Source organism: Phascolarctos cinereus, unplaced genomic scaffold, assembly GCF_003287225.1.
Source record: "Phascolarctos cinereus isolate Bilbo 61053 unplaced genomic scaffold, phaCin_HiC Scaffold_9;HRSCAF=440, whole genome shotgun sequence".
Lineage (NCBI taxonomy): Eukaryota > Metazoa > Chordata > Mammalia > Diprotodontia > Phascolarctidae > Phascolarctos > Phascolarctos cinereus.
In genome coordinates, this window is record NW_027556402.1 from 51,510,319 (window position 1) to 51,533,339 (window position 23,021).

The following is a 23,021-nucleotide window of genomic DNA, read 5'->3' on the forward strand; positions in this document are numbered from 1 at the left end:
AGTGAGCAGCAGTCAAGCTGTGCGTGAGCCCATGTAACTCCCATTATTTCTGCAGAATACTAAAAATGGGGAGAGGGAGGAGAGGCAGGAAGTTCCTTTTTCATTCTGCTTTCCAGAAGAGGAAGTAGCTATGGGGAAAAAAAGAGAAAGTTAAAAGGTGAAAAAGAGCCAAGAAAGTAGTGAAGTAATGATCAGGTCTTTATACTCATTATTATAGGCCATGGCACAAGGATGACTCTTCTGCCCTCCCAAGCATCCTAACCAAGTAAATCATCTTGGATGTGGGGAGGGAGGAAGAGAAAGAGAAAGAGAGAGAGAGAGAGAGAGAGAGAGAGACAGAGAGAGAGACAGAGAGAGAGAGAGAGAGAGAGAGAGAGAGAGAGAGAGAGAGAGAGAGAGAGATGTGTTTATCAAACTGATGGGAAAAAGAAGGAAAAAAACTGTGAATCACTTGCTCTCACATCCCCATATGCAATCTATTTCTAAGGGCTGCTGATTTTATCTTGCTAACATCTCTCAAATAAGCTTTTTTTCTTTCTGAAACTCTCACTACCTGGACTATTGCAACAGCCTCCTGATTGATCTGATAGTCACAAGTCTTTCCGCACTCTGGTCCAGCTCAAAGAGATCTTCCTAAAAAGCAGTTCTGATCATGTCACATACCCACACATACTCCCAAATATAATCAAGTGGCTCCCCATCACATCCAGGATCAAATATAAAGTTTTCTATTTACTGTTCAAAAATCTTCATAATCTCTCCAATCTTTCCCATTTTTCCAGTCTTTTTGCAGCTTGTGGTTCCTCCCTCCCCCTACACACATGCATCAGTACTCTTGGATCCACTGAGATTGGCTTCCTTGATCAAGAAATTCCATCTCCTCATTTTGGGCATTTTCACTGGCTATTCCTATGTCTAAATTGTTCTTTCCCCCAGCCCCCATTTCTACCTCCTGGCTTTCTGCATTCCTACTATCTCACCTTTTATATAAAGTCTTTTCTAATCACTCTTAATTCTAGGGCCATCTTTCTGTTGATTATTTTCATTTTATCCTTATATAGCTTAATTATATGTAATTTTTTTTGCATGGTGTCTCCCCCATTAGACTGTGAACTCCTCAAGAGCAGGAACTTTCTTTTACTTTTTTTATATCCCCAGGACTTATCATAGTGCTTGGCCCATTATAAGCATTATAATCAGTGTTTATTGACTGACTAATCAAGCTTCCTTACATTCTTCTTAATAATAACAATAACATAATTAACGATATGTAATTAATCTAATTAATTACACATTAAATTAATTAAGTAAATATTGATTAATAACAATAATTAATAATAAAACCAATAATAATTAATAACATGAATCCATAACCTTTAAGAATATTTTAATAGATATCACACTACTAAATACTCATAGTTTCTGAATCACATGGAAGAGAAAGTTCCTAAAACATAGAGACCTAGCAGAAGAAATCTAAATCATGAGGGAGTCAGATGATAAACATTATCATCCTTATTATCCTTCCTGCTAGCAGAGTTGGATTAATGGTGCTTTCAGTGAGCCTCTACTCTAATATTTTTAATCACTTACAAAAGCAGATATTTTATCCAGCTGTTCCACAATGTAGTAATAATAATAGTTATCAATATTTTCTCATTTTATCCTCAAAACAGCACTGAGAGATGAGTGCTTTATTAGCACCATTTCACATTTGAGGAAACTGAGGTAGACAGAGGCTAAATGGCCTATCTAGAATGATGTAGCTAATATGTGTCTGAAGCTGGACTTGAATTCAGGTCTTCCTGACTCCACACCCAGTGCTCTTTCTATTAAACCAACTAGCTGTTGACCCCTGCCATCTAAGAAAGGAATCTCATATTCCTGTGAGTGGTATAAGATGTGGGCATCAGACAAGATGGCTTCTAAGGGTTCCTCTGTCTCTGGATCTAATCTTAAATTCAAGAGATTGGAGTTTAATTTCCCTATCTATAAAATTGGAATGATGACATTTGTACTGGCTACCCCAAAATGTTCTTGTGAAGAAAGTGTCCCCAAACAAAGTTGTCCCCAAACAAAAGAGATACTCAGACTACGTTGGTTCTGCCACATCCCCCACCTACCTCAGAGCATTTCAAGCATGTGTGACAAGAGAGGGATACTTAGAGAAAGATATTCTTTTTGAGCCACCCTAAGATGCTAAAGCATTAGGACCATTCACTAAGAATAAGTCAACCTCAATATAATGGAAAGCAGGATGGATTTGGCATCAGAGAACCTGAACTTGATTTTTGGAGCTTCTTCTTATAATCTGTATGACCTTGGATGAATCAGTTCAAGTTTCTTGATCTCTGTTTCCTCATCTGTTTAGAAGGCTTTTGACTCAATGACCTCTAAGGTCCATTCCAATTCTATATACATGATCTTATAATGGATAGAGGTGAGGATGGGACAGAGAAGTTGTCTGGGAATGGAGAGAGAGAAAATTAGGAGGTGTACAACTGCCAGTTATCCAGGGCTGTTGCCATTTGGTCTTCATTATGGTAGGAATGAGGGCAGTAGAATAGGGAAAGATAAAGGAAGAAAATATGCATCACTATGCAAAACTTCCCATTGACTCTTCTTTTCATATTTTCAAGTGTGAAAACTTAGTCAACACCTAAAGTTCCTCATCCCTTGATTCCCCTAAATGACACACTAAAATCAACATTTTGAACAAAATTGCACCCTGAGGTAGACAACCTATTTTAACATCAATTTGGGGTTTTTCCATAGACCATCTCAACCATTCAAAATGTTAGAAAATGATAGAGCCTGGATTTCTAATTCAGTTCTTGTGCAGAACTGAAGAATAGATTTGTCTGTCATCTTAAACCATTTTCGCGGATGTGTGTAAAAACTGCATGCAATTGGCCTGAGATTATATTTAAATCGTATCTCTCCCTAGAACGGAAGGAAATTCTAAGGAGGAAGGATCCTGCTGAATAAAGTTCTGTCATCAGAACAAAAGGAGAACATATGAAAGGAAATGTTGTATAGTGAATAGAGCTCTGGAATGGGAGTCAGCAAGATCTAGGTTCAAATCCTTCCTCAGACATTTACTAGCTGTGTGACCCTGGGTACTACTTGACTTGTATGACCCTCAGTTTCTTTATCTGTAACATGGGAGGGATGAATAAGTTTTAAATCTCTACCATTATACTGTTGTTGAGTCATATCAGTCATGTCTGATTCTTCAAGATTCCATTTGGAGTTTTCTTGGCAGAGATAATAGAGTGCCACTTATTCTTCATCTCCTTTTACAAAGAATGAAACTGAGGCAAACAGGGTTAAGTGACCCACCCAGGGTCACACAGCCAGTGTCTAAGGCTGGATTTGAACTCACAAAGATGAATCTTTCTGATTCTAAGCACAGTGCTCTATCTACTGCATCACCCAGCTACCTCTATATTATACTAGGGGAAGCTGAAAAGTTAATAACCGCTTGAGGGTTTTGGACACAAAGACAACCATTATAAAAGTCAACTATGGCGGATATATTTTACTCCTAAATCAGCTGGGTTTGGTTTCCTGTTTTATCTGAATTTCCTGGGTGGTCTTCAAGAATTGCCCCAGGTGGAAAGCAGCAGAACAGTCTATTTTGGACATTAAAAAGGTATGCGCAATGTTATGTCTTGCAAGTTCAGTTTATATGTTCTGCTCCGTCCTATGGAAGTGAACATTATTGAGACCATTTTGGAGACTCTACAGTAAGTGGACTGGAAAAAAAAACTAGTAGAATAATTTTTTTCTTTATATAGTTGAGTATGTGGAAACTGTAACTGAAACTAGGTACTCAAATATGATATGAGCATAGATAATGCACCCATAGTCTGAAATGAAAATTCACTTTTGAATGGACTCAGTGAACATTGATGCATGTGATTTTTAACACTTTTATTGATATCCTTTGTTTTAACATCAACTTCATTTCTCCTATCACAATATCCCTTCCCTCCCTTAATCAAGAATCTATTATGACAAGTCATAAAAAATGAAAGAGGAAAAAAACAGTTTAGTGAAATTAATCAGCAAATCAACTAACATTGACAGAATATGAATCACTCCACACCCATAATCCAGCACCAAAGAAATGAGGGAAATTGTTTTAATTGCCTGGTTTTAATTGCATTTTGGAAGGAAGAAGGAAGGAAGGAAGGACAGAAGGAAGAAAGGAAGGAAGGATTTATTTCAGCACTTAATAAGTGCCAAGCACTATGCTAATCACATTAGAAATATTATGTCATTTTATCCTCACAACAGCCTTGTGAGGTAGGTGTTACAATTATCCTCATTTTTGAGTTGAAGAAACTGAAGATAATACCAGTCAAGTGACTTGCCCAAATGACTTGAATCTAAGGCTGGATTCAAACTCTGGTCTTCCTGTCTCTAGACCTAGCACTCTGCCCTCTGTACCGTATGGCTGCCAGAGGGTTCTCATTTCTATTGCAATGCCCAGCAGGACTGAATACTTTAAAATTAACTTTGGTTATATCCATTTTTTAAAAAGTATAGAACACCCTGTAATAATGCACCAGCAAGCTTTCAGTAGATTTTCTGTTACATCACATTTCAGGAGTGATTGAGCCAAAAGACATTGCTAATTTACTTGGTTTATAGCCAAAGTGCCCACAAATCAGTCCGTATGTGGGGACTGACATCATAAAGGACTGTGAGAGGCTCATAGATGGAGTTAGGAGTCCTTAGATTCACGCTCCCCACAGTAGCCACTGACAAAGCCCAGAAATGGACACACTGGGGTATTGATATACATACCACATACACTGATAACATATGTCAGCACTGTAGGAGACTACCCTCAGGAAGCTGGCCTAGTAAATCAGTGGTGGAAGTTTTCTCCTTATGAAGCAAACTGAATGACCCAGAGGTGAGCTTGCCAAACCACACACGCTCCTTGCCTTGCAGGGGGTTCTGAAATTTAAAGCCTTTACTGAAAAAAAAAATGCTGAGGAAATCCAAACTCCCATGTTGACCTTTAACTTGAGTTTTTTTGGGAGGGTTGAAAAAGCTAATTTGAGGTCACACTTCTTTCCTTTCCATGCCCCTTGTACACTTCCTGTTGAAGAGTTAAAATACCAAATAATTTTGGTGGGGTGAAAGGTATTTCAAAGACTTTTTGAAGGCAGCTTTCTAGTGTAATTTCTTGAGAGGAAAACAAGCTTTATGACTTTTGTAGCGGTATAATGGAGTCAACAATTTGGATAACTTGGAAAACTGTTTGGAGCTATGGTATTTATTTGAAACTGAGCCCAAGTCTTTTGGAAATTGGCTTGAAAAAGCTAACTTATCTCAGTCTGTATTGAGTACTGTGACAATGTTAACTTTAATGTTGTCTAGAGTCACTGTGTAAGCTATGCCAAGGTTTGAAAATATACTATGCATGTCAAGTTGATAGTGGGTTACTAAAGCTAATTAATAATTCATTACAGCCAATTACCTTCAGAGAAAAATCCTGTAGAAGTATGATGCTTAGAAGTGTGAGTTTGAGGGAATTCCCCATTCTGATTTTTCTTTTCCTATATGCTACCATCTCAAGCAACCCAGTTTAAATATTTTAATCCCAGATAGTGAAATTAATATGCTATGGCTGTCTTGTGGATAGATGGACTTCCTTGTATTTCTTTCTGACATATATAAGAAAGTTCCAGGCAGGCACAGTGATTTATTGTTTATATTTGGAGCAGTGCTGTAATCATTCACTCCTTTTCAAGTCTCGTTTGGCAACTTTATCTTGTTTGCCGCTTGCATTTTTTTTAGAGCGAAAATATATTCTGTAGCTTTTGATGTGTTGATTGGTAAGAAGGTAAAGACAGCTGCACATGAGTCTCCAGGGACAAGGCTCAATGGCTAAATGAAGACCTCGAGTGCTTTCTTGTTAGCCAAGATAGATCTGCATCCATATGAACCCCATCGAGTCAATAGCAAAGGCTCTAGGCTGCATGTGATCACAAGCCACAAATCAGTTTTCCTTGGGACTTAGTTATCAGCAGATTGTGCCTTAGGCAATGCCTGGACACTGCTTGTCTGACTGTAATTTTTCCCCCAGTGAAATTTTTAAAGTCAACAGCTGAGACAGTAACGGGGATCTCTGGACAACAAGGCTGTCACTGGCCTGTCAGATATCAATTGCCTATCAAATAAATTGTCTTCTCCTTTAATGTACTTGGCTTTGCCTTATGAAGAAGGCTGAATACTAGGAGATTTCTCAATTTTTTTTTCTTCCTCTCTTGCCAGAGTGTCATGTTAAATAGATTTATTTATGGGTAATAAGTAGATGTATTTGTTTGTGTATGTGCACTTACACACTTATGTAGGGCATCCCAAAAATCTTAGTGCAGCTTTGATTTTTGGGACAGCCTATACATTTGATTAGGTAATCTCTAGATTCTATGCATGTGCATATGTGTGTTCGATTATACAAACTCGTGCATAATGCATGTAACATATAATTTATAATATGTAATACATCTAACATGATAACATATAAAATATTTACATCATTTTTGTTAGTGGACATATGCACACATGTGCATAATCTAGAAATTGTACAATGAAATGTTTCTGTATATAATGTAGATGAGCTATATTATATGCATTTGTTACTTTAGATGTACGTATTTATTATACACACATAGGCACATACGACACAGCTACGTGTCACAGTAGACTCCAGCACTGTGCCTGGTACCAGAAAGTTCTCTGTTCAAACTAGCCTCAGATACTTTCTAGCTGCATCACCATGGACAATTCACTTAAACTCTATTTTCCTAAGTTTTCTCAACTTTAAAATGGGGATAATAATAGCACCTATTATTAGGTTACTAATCATTACTAATGTTGTAAAGATCAAATGAAATAATATTTGTAAAGTGTTTATATAGTACCTGGCACATTGCAGGTACTATCTAAATCATATGTTTATATAGATATATGTTTATCTATAAAAGCTATACATACACACATATATATAGACTCACATGTGTATATATTTATATCATATACACACATATACACACATGGATAGGCCACAAATTGCCTAATCTATAAAAGTAATGCAAATTTTGCTGCATCTCTGAACTTGGCAGAATTCTTGAATGTTTCTTTCTAGTATTTCATTAAAGTTATCCACTATAATTTAACAAATTCATGAGCCGATATTACGTTCTCTGAAAAACGTGACGAAGCTTCAGGGACATTATCCCTGGCTTTTCCAGTAGATTATTTTTAGTTGCCTTTTCTAAAGTTCTCTTAGCTTGATAAGCAGTGTTTTGATTTGATATTTTCTGGAATTTAATTAGGTGGTTGAAAGTACTAACTTCAAGTACAAAGGTTGTCAGTGAAGCAAGATCACATCAACACATGGAATTATAGATGTCTTCAACTGCTGGGAGGAAATGAGAACAGATGTACACCTTCGCCCAAAAGATGAAGTCTACAAAAACATTTGATTAGTTAAAACATAAACATATAAATGAACACAACTCTAAACATTTTTCTTTTACCATGGTTTTGATTGATTCTGAATACAAAAGCTGATGTCATTTTGTACTCCAAGACTTCCAAAGATTTGTGATTTTATTGATATTGATGATCTCCCTCCACTGATGGAGAATGCTTTGTCTCTGTAAATTGTTTCATGATTTCCTGAGCCTCCTTCTCCCCAAAGCATCGTTTGACAGTATTGTCTAATGTCCTTGACATTCCTCACTTCTTCCAAAACTTAGCTAAGGGTCACTTTGCAGCTCTGTCTGAGGCCTTTCTTGACCCACCTAGATACTGGTACCTCTTCTCCCAAATCACCTAGTATTGATTGAGATATATATATATATATATATATATGTATATATGTACATATATACACATGTATATATGTGTATATGTGTACATATACACATGTATATGTGTGTATACATACACACACTCGTGTGTGTAGGTATATATGTAGGTATGTATAGATATGTATGTATGTGGGGTATATATGCATGCATGTATATATGCATGCGTGTATATGTGTATACATACATACATACATACATACATACATACATACATACATGTAAATGTTGTGTTCCTCATTGAGGTCAGAGAATATACCACTTTTGTACTTAATATCCCCAGTGACAAGTAAAATGCTTGGCACACAGTAGGTGCTTGATATATGCTTATTGATTGATTTGATAGTTTCAGCTCTGTTATAACCTTGATATATGACTAAACAAATGATTTATCCTCTCTGAACCTCAAGTTCCCTGTGTGTAAATAATATTGGTACTATCTAGCTTATAGGGCTGTCATAAAGAAAACACTTTATGAATCTTCAATGACTATTTTAAAATGTCTTTGATTTTTATCAAATAGAACATAACATCAGTGAATGAGTGTGGCATTTGTGTTGACAGACCATTACTCGCAAAAAACAACAAAAAAAAGCCCTAGAATCCCGAAATGCAAAAAGAAGAACAACAACAAAAACAAACAAACTAAAATCTCAAAAGATGTTATTTTGAGCTTTCAAAATCAACCTCCAAAAATTCTACTAAAGGAATATGCAATTAGATGTTCAGGCTAATATTTAACTCTAAGAATTACTTGACTGTTTTTCTTAGATTTGGAAATCTGTGTCTTTCTCTAGATGAAATTGCCAACTGCCTTGAGATTGTCTGCCCCACTGTCTTCCTTTCTATGTAGTGCAACAGTCATTTGGGATCTGAAGATGACAACACATTTGTGAGTTCCACTCACAAAGTTTTTAATGCTGGCAGCCCAAACTCATCAGAATAATGGCCATAGATTGTCAAAGGCATTCTGGGAGGGTTTGAGGAGGATATGCAATGTGCTTTTTAAACTCTAGCACCCTGCAGGGCCAGAGATTAGCAAAAGAAATACTATGCACTAGTTCATCTCTTAAAACCATTTTAAATGGTGGAAAAGATGTCCATAAGAAATCAATTTCCGTTCTGGACAATGACCTTATCAGTCTTTGCATTCAATTCTCTCCCACCCACATCTTTCCCTCACAAGGATTGCAGATAGCTAATTAGCCTTCTTTGAAGTGACTCATTCACAAAAGTTTACACTTTTTTTTTTAGGACAGCTTACAAAAAATGTTTTCACATCATAACCCAAAGACACTACTCAAACTCCTTTCCCATGAACCGATTTTCTTACTTTTCACCCTTAATCTCTGGATTTTACAAATAGCTTTACAAAGGTTGGCCAGGCTATGGCTTTTGAAATTCCATTATTTTGGCCCAACACCTGTGAGTAACAGTGCCATACAGGAGAAAGATCACTGACTCTGAAGCCAGAGAACCAGGGTTCAAACATTTCATGTGTACTGTGTGTATGATCCTGAGCAGGTCCTAGACTCTCTGAGTTTCAACTTCTCCATCTGTAAACTGAGGAAGTTAGACTACATAACCTTGAATGTCTCTTCTAACAATAAGTGTATGATCCTTGGATGGAGGTTCCAATCCTGCTTGTGATGCCCACATGACTTGAATGTCATTTAACTTTCCTGGGCTTCAATTTATTCCTCTGCAAAATATGGAAGGCAGACTACCCAGACAGCTCTAGCTCTAAGGTTGGAATGTCACGATAAGAACTCTTTTCCATTCAAACGTGTAATACTAGAAGAGATTTATTTAGCTGAAACTGTTAGTCTCAGTTTCTTGCTATTGCAAAAGGTAGTAGTTTTAAATATCCATTTTAGAAACAAGTATAGCTAGCACATATCACATGTTAAAGCTTAGGGCTGGAGACAGAGTTTCTGGCTAAATCATCCATTAATCTAATATATCACATTTCATCTCAAATTTACCATAAAAATTACTCAGGTCCACAGAATAGTGAAATTAGCAGCTGAAAAAGTCTGATATTTCAACACAGGTGATGCAGAATATCAGAGGCCACAAAAAGAGACACAGCTGTGTGATTCCATTATTGTCCTGGGCAGGCTGACGTGCAGGGCAAAGGCAGAAAAAGTGCGTACTCCCTGTGGGCAAGTGAGGCAGTAGTATGAAAAGCCTCTTGTAGGGGTTTCTTGATCTTCTGTTGGGAGGGGGGAGCAAGCTGCCTTGAGGCCACATGTAACCTTCTAGGTCCTTGGATATGGCTTTTTGACTGAGTCCAAGTTCTACAGAACAAATCCTTTTATTAAGGGGATTTGTTCTGTGAAGCTTGGATTCAGTCAAAGGGCTGCATTTGAGGACCTAGGGGGCCACAGGTTTCCCACCCTTGAGAGTTCCTTTGATGATATAACCTTCAACCTAGGTAAGGGTCAAGTAGGCTCAGAGGCACAGAGAATTATTGGAACCTGAGGCAAGTCAACATGGGAAAGCAGAACAAAGAAAGCCTAGTGGATGGAATACTGGACATGGACTCAGGAGAATTCTGGGTTTGAATCCTCTTACATTTATTAAGTTTTCAATTAGATGCAAATCTCTGAACTTTAGTTTCATTATCTATATAATGGGAGTAATGATACCGGTATTACTTAAATCACAAAGTTCTTCTGTTGAAGATCAAATAATCTTTTAAAAAACTATTTAAAGAGCTATCCATCAGATGCCAGTCATCTTTACAGGGACTGGTCATGGGTTTTGTCTTAGCTGAAAATTAAGGGTTCTCTGCTGAGGGAAAAGCATTGTATCTATGTGGAGGGAAGTAAGAGCATAGTTGTACGCTAAGGGAAAAACGATTTGGATGATAACATGTGATTCAATATTATCTTTTCTTTTTTTAAAGCCATATCATTAGAATAGAATCTTTTTGATAGGAATTTCTGAAGCAGTGGAGAAAGAGTTGGCCTCAGAGTCAGCTGGGCTGAAGTCCTGCCTGTCTCATAATAGCCACACTGACAGTACTTTCCTTCCATTTATACTGTAAATCTAGGATACACATAGTTATTTTCATGTTGTCTTCTCTATTAGAAGATGAGTTCTTTGGGTCAGGGGCCATGTCTTTGTTCTTCTTTGTATCCCCAAAGTTTAGAACAGTAAGTGTATATGTCTATGTCTGTGTGTGTGTGTACACACACACATACATATATCCATATACATATATACATCTGTTACTGTATATACACATGCATATATGTATATATCTATAATACATACATGTACTTGTGCACACACTTATGTGTATGCACAGTATGCGACCATATGCATATTTAATAAATACATATATGCACAAACATACATGCATGGAGGCATATACAAATGAATATATGCCATATATGTATGCATATACACAAATACACTATCTGTGTGTATTTGTGTACATGTGTTGACATAATGATGATGATATTTATGCAGTGCTTACTATTTGCCAACACTTTAATATTATTATTTCACTTGACCCTAATAACAACCGTAAGAGGTAGGTATGACGTTATTATGCCCATTTTACAGATTAGGAAACTGAGGGAAAGAGGTGAAATGATTTGCACAGAGTCAAACAGCTAATAATTGTCTGAGGATAGATAGAGGTCTTTCTGACCTCAGTCCCAGGACTTTATACATTGAGCCACCTGGCTACCTAATAGACATACCGACATATCTACATATGTACAGACAGACTAAAAATTTTAAGTATGTGCAGTCACACCACCGATTCGGCAAAAAGTGTCTATTCTGTTCAACCTACTGTAATTCATTTAGCTTCCTTCTCATGATTAAGCTCATCCTCTATTGATGTTATATGTCATCACTAGCTCACAGAACCCATCCTCCTGAAGTGCCACCTATATCTAATCCTCATATTACATGAGTATGTTTTCAACAGTTACATTTGGAGGAGACCCAAAGAATGAGTCACACCTTAGTTTTGATTTAGAGGTCTTGTAGTTTTACTCTTAGTAGAGATAATAAATCAGACAAGCAGAAAGAGAGAAATCAGATTTACTTCTTTTGGTTCCACTACCAATGCTTGCCCCACCCCCACCCCCCAATAAATCTAGAGTCTAGAAAATAAGAGTCTAGAAAATCCCTTCTCTTGTTAACACCCTCTTCAAATCTTGGGAGTTAGCCTGGCCTTCTGATCTCACATTCAATCAAAGAATTTTCCTCTATATATGTTCATTGAGACTCTACAGAAAATAGCAAAACTCACGAGCAACCTGAGTTTGGACTGTTCCAACAATCACAACCACAAATAATAATTATAAGGAAGAAGATCATTTGCGATATTACAAATAGAGAGAACAGGGTGGTAGTCTCTTCCACATGCCCCCTTAGACTTTATTACTGTTATGTACTTTGTATTACAATATAAACAGGAAGAACTAAATGAAAGAAAAAGAGGCTGGAGGAGAGTGAGGGAGAAAGGAAAGACAAAAACAAGGAATGAATGAAGGAAGGAAAAAAGGAAGAGAGAGAGGGTGGGAAGAGGGGAGGAAAGAAGGAAGGAATGATGATGAAAAGAAGAAGAAGAAAAGGAAAAAGAAGAAAGAGAAGACTGGGAGGAAAAAAAACATAATTTTCAACCCTATTGTTAACAAGCACCTTCATTTACTCAGGGTTTATCAACCTAATACTATTGAAAAATTAAATCATTTTCAAGAAATCCCCCAAATTTCATCTGAGTCAGGGAACAAACCCTGATCAAGTTCCTGTGAAAATCACAAGAATTATGAATTGGTGACTTGACAGTTTTTATTACCCAGTAAAAAATGATGTCAAAAATAATGTGTGAGCCTATTCCATATTCAACCAAAAAAAATCAAAGTCAAAGCAATGCTTATTTTCCTGTAAGATTTTTTCTTTTTTTAAATGTTGTGTCCAAGTAAGAAAAAACTCAGTTAGGAAAACATGCCCAACTAGTTATTATGTGAAAATGTCAGAATAAGTGACCACCACCCTATCAAACTGGGTTCAACTTATTCAGTTCTTCAGGGGCAGATTTTAAGTATTTACTGGATGCTTCAGATATACCCATCGAGCTCTATGAAACCTAAGATACAAATTCTAATTTGTCCAATTTAACTGTATGAAACTCTAGTGACCTTTTAAACAAATATGAAGCCTGATCCTTCCACCGTATAGAGGATGGGCAGGTGCAAACAGACGCTGGACCACCCACAGTGTGTTTGTAAAAGGAAGTGGTTTCTCTCCTGCCAGTGCATGGGCTTTACTATCATCCTCTTTTCCCTAGCCTAGTTCCCTCCACCTCCCCCCACACAAGTACTACCACAAAAGAGAGAGAGAGAAAGAAGGGGGTGCTTCAGATGGAAGAAAAGATTATAATGATTTTGTGGGCAAACAATTTGATTAATATCAGGCTCTTCTGGTGTTTAGCCATAGCTATCGAAAAGTTTGCATGCAGTTCTCTCTACCTTGCTTCTAGACAGAAAAGCTAAGGCAGACCTTTTAAAACCCCCTATTACCAATCTAGGAGTAAGTTGAAGTTGTTGCTTTGATTATTATTATGGGTTTTTTTGTTTAAAAAATTGGATTATGATATGCTAAGGTGTCAGTATGTTTTTTTTCTTCTAGCTTTAATGAAAAATCAAAATGAAAAATTGAATAAATGAAGAATGCTTGGAAAAAAGTTTGTACTGAGGGATACAATAGGGGATCTGCTCTGCCTAAATTCAGATTCAAATAACCAAATGCCATTTTTTTAAAAAGCAAAACACTAGACAGTTTCTAAGCAGCTTTGCATTTCCAGACAATATATGAATGTTATTTCTATTTGATGGGGGAAAGTACAGAAATGTTCATTACAATCAGATCCTTACACAGCAGATAGTTACAAGTATGAACATTACAATAAAAACAAGTTGATTATAAGATACAAATATTGCAGCAGAGAGGGTTGACATCAAGCTTTATTTTCCCTAAACCTAATATTTTCTAAAGCGGTACTATCATTTTTTTTTTTACAAATGCAATTTAACAGTTATAAAGTAATCTCAAACCATCTGCTCTGGCTTATATGTAAAAAACAACAACAACAAAAAAAAAAGTCCTTGTTTTATTCTCAGTATTCGACAGGCTCCCTAGATATATGAGAAGCACCAGAAGATGCAGAGATGCAATATAGAGATAGGATAAACTGTCCAACAGTTTTGAGGTACCAAACTCTTAAAATTAAAATTGTCCTTCATCCCACCTACCCTGTTTGATGGCAACAAGTTTATGTTGAGATTCTTAGTGGTTACAGATCTTCACTCTGACAGGTTTTTTGGAGAATGCCTTGGTAGTAATGAAGATGTAAATAAATCAACAGATGAATGTATAAACAAACAAATGAGTAGACAAATAAACACATGAATAAATAAACCAACAGATAAATGAATTGGATGAATGAATGAAAACTCAAATGAATGAATAGGAACAATCTGGAGGAATTTAGAGAGTATATATTGTGCTTTTTGTAGTTATTGAATTTCATTCTTCTTGATTTCCCTCTTTCTGTTGTCTAACACAGTCATTTCATTGGTATTGGAGTACCTTATATTGAAACTTCCTTCACTGAGGCAAAGCTGCAACTATTTAGGTTCAGTTGTTTTCCAGTTGTGTTCAGCTCTTTTTGATCTTAATTTGAGTTTTCTTGGCAAAGATACTGGAGTGGTTTGCCATTTCCTTCTCCAGCTCATTTTATAGATGAGGAATTGAGGCAAACAGGGTTAAATGACTAACCCAGGATCTAGTGTCTGAGGTCAGATTTGAATTCATGGAAAGGAGATCAGACCCAGTACTCTCTCTACTGTGCCACCTAGCTGCAACACCTTATTCTTAGAGGATTGTATGAAATATCCTAGAAGCTAAATGACCTGATTTCTGCTCACACAGCCAGTATGAATTAGAGTCAAGTCCTTCCTGACACTAAGACTACCCTCTATTCACTGTACCAGGTTTCCTCTCAAATAATAATATCCTATGGAAATTCAATGTATTTTTCTATAGATTGCCTGGAAACTAATTGTTTTCTTTTGGTCTGAATCTATGATTTCATGGATTCATGGATTTCTCAGTGTGGAAACCCTTTCAATCAATGCACTATATTGTACAGTTTCTGGAATGTAGTTTGCTTTTAATTAATGCTCATGGATTTATTGCAAGTTGGCATCTTATCTGTAATTTATGGTTTTAGAGAGATGCCCAGGAGCATTGAGAGATTAAACAACGTGCCCATGATCATGTAGCTAGTATGTGTTCTAAGTAGTTCTTAAAGTCATATCTTCCTGACCTAAAGTAAAACCCTCTATAAACTGTTACTCTGTTTCTCATTTATCTCTTGTGAATTTCTAACTAGATATTAACCATTTTCAATCATTTTCAATCCAGCACACATACTGGACCTACGTAATAAATGTTAGTTGCAATATCATATATTACAGTTAAAGGGTAATCTTAAGATCATCTAGTCCAAACTTCTTATTTGATAGGCAAGAGAAACTGAGGCACAGGAAGATTTAATTATGTATTAAAGGTCACATGGATAATAATTGACAAAATTGAGATTTAAACCTGACTTGTGAATTTAAATCCAATACTCTTTCCATTGTCTAGGCTTACCTGAGGGATTGATTTTTTTTTCTTTTCATGTTTTTTACACATATAATTCTAGAGAAGAAGAGTATTAATGGAAATGTTATGCCTAGCATAGGCATTTCTTTGTTTGTGTGTGTACCTTCTGAGGTGTTTTCCCTCTCTCAGATGTCAACAGAAATTTATTTTCAAAAGAAACACTAAATATTTATGTGGTTCTAAGTTTTATGATAAAATTTTGTGTAGCTTAGCAGTGACAAGCCTATATTTTGAATATTTCACTCTTCTGGTGGAGAGAGAAAAAGGCTCATGTAAAGGCAGGGGAAACTTGTGCTTTGTGCTTTTTTAACATCCCAACCTAGTTTTCAAATCAAATGAATAAATATTCCAAATATTTCAGCATTAGTTCAGCATCAATCATATTTTGTCAATGCCATTTCCTTTAAACATTTTAAAGCGTGCATATTTTTTCATGATTTCTATCTTAGGCATTGCTAAGTCAATTTGATTTGTTATCAAAATGAGTGCCATTGTCAAAGAGCTATATTTTATGCAAGAAGCTCTTGGAGAGTTTTATGTTGTATCTTTCCTTTTGCAATGAAAATTTGGATTTTTCTAAAGCAACAAACTAACAAAAAGATTATTTCCCTGGACACCCATAGATTTTATGAATTTTAATGTGAATCTTGGAACTGGAAGGTAACTCAGAGTTGATATGGCCCAGCTTGAAGTCTTCTTCCCTCCTACAGCACCCCAAAAAGTGGTTGTTTAAATCTCAGTAATGGTGAATAAGTGAAAATGTATTTAAAATTCATCATGTGCTAAGTCATTGAGAAATGTATTTGAAGGTTTGCTGCCAATCCTTCCTATCATATACACCCTTTCCATACACAGAGACATATCTTTGAACCCATACTTGAAGAAGTATTTGATCAATGACAATCTTAGCAAGTAGTCATCTAAGCCTCTGCTTGATGCTCTGGAAAATATATGAGTCTCTAACACAAACTATCCCATTTTTTCTGGGGTAATTAACCTTTTTTTTTTTTAAATCATGCTAGCTGATAATTAATAAACAGGGTCAATGGAACTCTCAATGCCAAAGATCCCTCATGGAACCCACTCAACATTCATATGCCTTTGGAAGGGTGGGTGAATCTGAGGGTGGCTACTGACTCTGATTTATCCCTTTTTTTTTGATGAGGCAATAGGGGTTAAATGATTTGCCCAGGATCACACAGATAGTGTCAAGTGTCCAAGGTCACATTTGAACTCAGGTCCTCCTGACTCCAAGGCTGGAGTTTTTCCATTGTTCCACCTAGCCTCTATTTATCCCATATTTTTTTTAAGAATAATTTTTGATGGCACAGAAGAGAGGGGTTGAAACTGGCAATAAAAAGGGAGAGTCTTACCCCAGATGCAGTAAGAAGCCCATTAAAGAGTATTTCCAAGGGGAAAGAGCCACATTGGAAGATGCAGGTCTCAGAAAAAAATAATTTTTGAGTTTTTCCCTTAAGTCACCAAGCATTTATTAAACACCTATTATATGCCAGACATTAACTTGAATTAGGCTGCTATTAATTTTCCTAATAATAAACCAACTCTGCATTATTGGTATAATTCTATCCTGGTCATGGTGTATAATCTTTGTGATATGTTGTTTTAGCTTCTTTACTAATATTTATTTAAACTGTTTGCATCTGTTTATTAGAGACATCGGTCTGTTGTTTTCTTTTTCTATTTTGATTTCCCCTGGTTTTTACATAAAATCAGATCTGTATTGTAGAAGGAAATTGGTTGGATCTCCTCTTTTGCAAACAATTTGTGTAATACTGGAATTAATTGGTTATTTGAATGTTTGATACAATTAGCTTGTAAAATTGTCTGACTACTTCTACCTGACTTCAAGATAAACTATTCATGAATGGCTCCTAAAACTCAATATAATATTTCAGAAGTGTTCCAACCTGGCAGTGGGATTATGTTTTGAACATGATACTTCTGTTGATGTAGCCAAGTGTTTCAGTATTTTTTGCTCCACAATTACTCTATTGGCTAATGTTGAATTTGAAGTTGATGAAAAATCAAGCTCTATTTCACATTATCTATTTACTAGTTATGTTGGCCCCATTCTAAAGTTGCATAGGTGGTTTTTGGAACCATATTATTGGATTTGATGCCAAAAATCAAGTCAAAGTTTTTACATCATGCATTCTAATTAACTTGCTACTCTGCTTGCTACCCTGAATGTTACATCCTTGTTCTGTGAACAAAATATGGGTATACAAAAAAAAAGGGAACTGGATATTTTGGGCATCCTTGCTATTAATAAATACTGAACACAAAAAATAAATTGCAGCTAAATAGAAGTATATCTGTGTATAGGCGAATAATGGAATTTCTGGACTAACCCTATAAACTCAGGGGTATTAACAGCTATGCCTCTTGAGTCCCAAGTATGAGATGGTTTGAGTTGGGTGAGTGAGCTCCAAAGGGGCATTACACATATACATAACAAATGCTTTCTTTAAAAAAAAAAGAGTAAAGAAGTGAGGGATATAGAAAACACAGAATAACATCCCATAAAATGAAATTGATTATATTTTCATGGGTCAGAAAGACTTATCATAGAAGTAGAGACTGTTGACAAATCAGTTTTCTGTGTTGGTTCTGATCATTTCACTCAGCATCAGACCATACAAGTCTTTCTAGGTTTTTTTTTTTTCTGAAATCTGCCTGCTCATCATTCCTTGTAGAACAATAGCATTCCATTACATTCATATAGCATAACTTGTTCATCCATTTCCCAGTTGATGGGTATCCCTTCAATTTCTGATTCTTTGCCACCACAAAAAGAGTTGCTATAAATATTTTTATACATGTGGGCCCTTTTCCCTTTTTATGATCTCTTTGGGATATAGACCTAGTATTTGTATTGCTATATCAAAGGATATGCACAGTTTTATAGCCCTTTGGGCATAGTTCCAAATTGCTCTCCAGAATGGTTGGGTCAGTTCATAATTCCTACATTGTGTGATGACCATCTTTGCTAGACTTAGCTCTTCTTATCAATACAATTATCTAAGACAATTCCAAAAGACTCATGATGGAAAATGCTATCCATATCCAAAGAAAGAACTATGGAATCTGAATGCAGATTAAAACATACTATTTTTTCTTTTTTTCTTTCTTGTGGTTTTTCCCTTTTGTTTTGATTCTTTTTTTGCAACATGTCTAATGTGGAAATATGTTTAATTTGATAGCATCTATCAGATTGCTTGTTATTTTGGGGAGAGGAAAAATTTGAAACTCAAAATCTTATAAAAGTGAATGATGAAATTATATGTGTAATTGGGAAAAAAAAAACCAAAATACTGTTAAGTGGGAAAAAAATGAAGGGCTAGCTAATGCAACCTAGAAATGATAAACTATTGGCCTTGAATTTGATTTCTAGCAAAATTCTAAATTTTATCATTAGAGAGATAGTTAGTGATTACCAACCAGAAGAAGCAATGCTCAGAAAAAGGTGACATGACTTCATCAAGAATATCTCATGTCAGTCCACTTTTATTTCTGTTTTGTAGAGTTATTAAACTGAAATATCAAGGGAATACCTATGACACAGTTTACCTCCATTTAGCTAAGTGTATGATCAAAATCTTTCTGGCTGTTTTTATGCAAAAAATGGGAAACAGAGGTAAGAAGAAAAATCAAGTGGATTCCAAAATGGTTGGATGGCTTGATCCAAAGTATGGCCTTTAATAATTTGATTTCATTTTAGAAACAAATCTTTTGTGGAGAGTTGCAGGGAATTTTGCCCAATTTAAACCTGTTTAGAAACATATCAGTAACTTCTATGAAGAAATAGTATGGATTTTATTTTCAGGTGACACAAAACAAATGTTTTACAAACCCAAATTGCAAAAGCTAGTTATTATTATCCTCAGAGTATTTTACGTCTACCATCTCATTTGATGGCACAAAGTTGAGGGGCAGCAGTAACCTACTGGATGAGAATTTGGATCCTAAAATATATTTATAGGATGAAACACTGAGCTAAAATTAATAGAAAAAATTCAGTATAGATATAGTCTTATTCTTAGGTTAAAAAAAATCAATGCTTCAACGACAAGGTGTGTTCATCTGGAAAAGTGCCAGTAGTTTTATTGGACTGCAAGAGGTTTAGAAAACAGTGAGATTGGGGCAGCTAGGTAGTGCAGTGGATAGAGCTCCAGCCTTAGAGTCAAGAGTACCTGAGTTCAAATCCTGCCTTAGACACTTGACACTTACTAGTTGTGTGACCCTAGGCAAGTCACTTAACCCCTGATTGCCTCATGGAAAAAAAAAAGAAAACAATGAAATGACATTGCAGTTAAGAGAAATTATGCAATCTTAGGCTGCACTGAAAATTGTGATGTCTGGCACTAGCAAGACGATAGTGTTATACTCTTCCCTGGAAAGACACCATCTAAAGTATTCTTTCCAGTTCTGCTTACCACACTTTAGGAAGAATATTGTTTTGCTGAACAGCCAGGATGGTAGAGAGGCTTGTGATGAAACCACATGGAGAGCAGTTGAAACAACATTATGTGCTTTGTCCAGAGAAGAGAAAATTTACAAGGGTTGTGAAACTTTCTTCAAATACCTGAAGGACTTTCACTTGAAAGAGAGAATACATTTGTTTGCTTAGGCCCAGAAGGTAAATTTGAAAATATGGAATAGAAATGAGAAAGAAACTTAGGCTTGATTGAAGAAAAGACTTAGGGATATTTGGTGGTATCCAAAAGTAGGAAGAATTGCTTCAGGATACAGTAGCTGTGCCATCACTGGAAGTGTTTAAGAAATACTCGATGGCCATTTTTGAGTAAAGGTTGGACTGGATGACCTCTGAGTTGCATTTCCTTTCAGAAATTCTGATTCTGTGAAAGGAGGACAACAAATAGATGATAAATGGGAATGTCCATTCAAGATATCAATAATATACACTCTTCCATTCTTCTCTATCATTCAAAGTGGTTGCCATTCAGTCCTTAATATTACAATTCCTAGGGGGCTGCTCAAGAAAGTCAAAATAGCAGTAGACTAAGTAAATAAAGGTGAGAAAGGCAGCTGAACTAGAGAAAGTAACTTTGTCTTTACCAAGTAAAAACAAAGGCCATCATAGAAACAACATGATTTTGTAGGTGATGAGAAAATGAAGGTGCTTGAAAGAAGAAAAAATGTTAAACTTTTGAAAATATCATAGGTATTATCACTACACCCTTCAAAGCTTTTCAGTAAACGTTACTAGCCATTGACTCATGCCAGTTTCCAGTCTCTATAAATGTTGCTCAAATCCAATAAAGCTAAGATCCAAAAGGGAAATAAACAAGAGGGCATTTTTGTATTCTCTAAAAAATGTTTCTTTTCCAAGCTATATAAGCAACAAATCCAAATTTGTGAAAATATGAGACATTCCTCAATTGGTAAATGGTCGCAGGGGTCCTTGAGGCCACATGTGGCCTTCTAGGTCCTTGAGTAGAGCCTTTTGACTGAGTCCAAGTTTTATAGAACAAATCATTTAAAAAGGAGGTTTGTTTTGTGAAGTTTGGATTCAGTTGAAGGGCCACACTTGAGGTCCTAGAGGGCCACATGTGTCCTCAAAACCACAGGCTCCCCAACCCTGGTAATGTTATGAATAGGCAGTTATCAAGGGAAGAAACCCAGGGTATCTATAGCCATATTGGAAAACAAACAAACAATGATCCAAAACAGTACTAATTAGAGAAATGTAAATTAAAGAAATTCTGATAGTTTACCTTATAGCCACAATATTGGAGAAAATGATAAATGATGTAGGGTGAGGTGCTATGTAAAATAGGCACATGGGTGTACTATTGGTGGAGATGTCTGTGAACGGATATAACCATTGCAGAATGTGATGTAGAATTATATTAGAAAAAAAAATCTAAATAACTACTTCCCTTTAACCCAGTTATACCACTTCTAGGAATATAGCCCAAAGAAATCAAAGAAAGAGGAAAAGGTCCTTCATGCACAAAAATATTTAGTAATATTCATGTAATAAAATATTTAGCAACTCCTTTATCAGTGGCAAAAACAAATAAAAACCTGGCAATTAATATGTTATCCATCAATTGAGAAATAACTGAAGAAATTGATGTAGATGAATGTGATGTAGTACTATTGGGTTATAATACATTAGGAGACAAATTATTTCAAAAAGATATGGAAAGGCTTAAATGAACTGATGCAGAATATGGTAAACAGAGCCAGAAGAACAATCTATGCTGAACAATTATGAGGGCTTTTGTAAACTGATAAAAAATGAAATAAGCAGAGACAAGAGATCAATTTCTACAATGGCAATAACATTTTAAGACAAACAATTTTGAAAACTGTAGGAACTGTGTTCAATACAATGACCAGCCATGATTCCAGAGGACAGAGAATGAAACATACTACCTTTCACCTCAGAAAGAAGTGATAGGCTTAAGGAACACAATTAGACATAATAAAATCAGTGAGAGAATTATTTTGCTTGGCCTTGTATATGTTACCAATAATTTATTTTTCTTTACTCCTTTTTCCAGTCAGTGGGAGATGGAAATAAAAATAGATTTCTGCTAATTAAAAATAAATAAGAGAGTTGGGGATGTGCAATAGATATAGGATTTTGCATGTACTTTCAAATAACGTAATTACATTGTGAAATTTACTTAATTGTTTTACTTTGTTACGAGACTTGTAGATAGAGGGTAATTGATAAATGTTTGTAATGTACAAATAAAATGAATCAATAAAAACAAAACAAAACAAAACTCCCCTTCTCAAATAAGTAAAAAATCTTTACTTCCTGTACATTATTGGAGAGGAAGGGGTGGATGAGAAATATTTAACGTTGATTTACGTAAAACTATTATGAAATTTGTCCATGTGTTTCTCTCAAGAAACTCTAACTCTTGAGAGTGGGTCTGTGTTTTTTTTTTTTTATTCCCAGTGCTCAGTATAGTTTCTGGCACATAATAGACATTGAATAAATAGTATTTGACTGACCGACTAACTGTCAAATATGCTTTTATCTGAAAGTGGTTAGTATAATTTTATTAATGCCTGAAAAGAGAGATGGAGAGATGGAAAGAAGACAGAAAGGAAGAAGGTAGAGAGGAGGGAAGAAGGAAAAAAAGAAGAAGGAGAAAGGAAAGGAAGGAGAGAGGGAGGGAGGGAAAGAAAGGCCCAGGAAATAGCACAAGGATGCTAATAGATTAAATTTTAAGGGCACTTCAACAAAAAGAAAAATAATCAACTATAGCTCATCCTAAGTAAAACAAAAGAAATTATCTGATTTTTATGAAAATGCTTAATAATATCAGATCTTTCAAATTTCTTAGAGCTTTTTTATAGCACAATAAATGGCACTAAAAATGAAGTGTTACAACCTCACAAATTAATTCTTGATTCATTCTT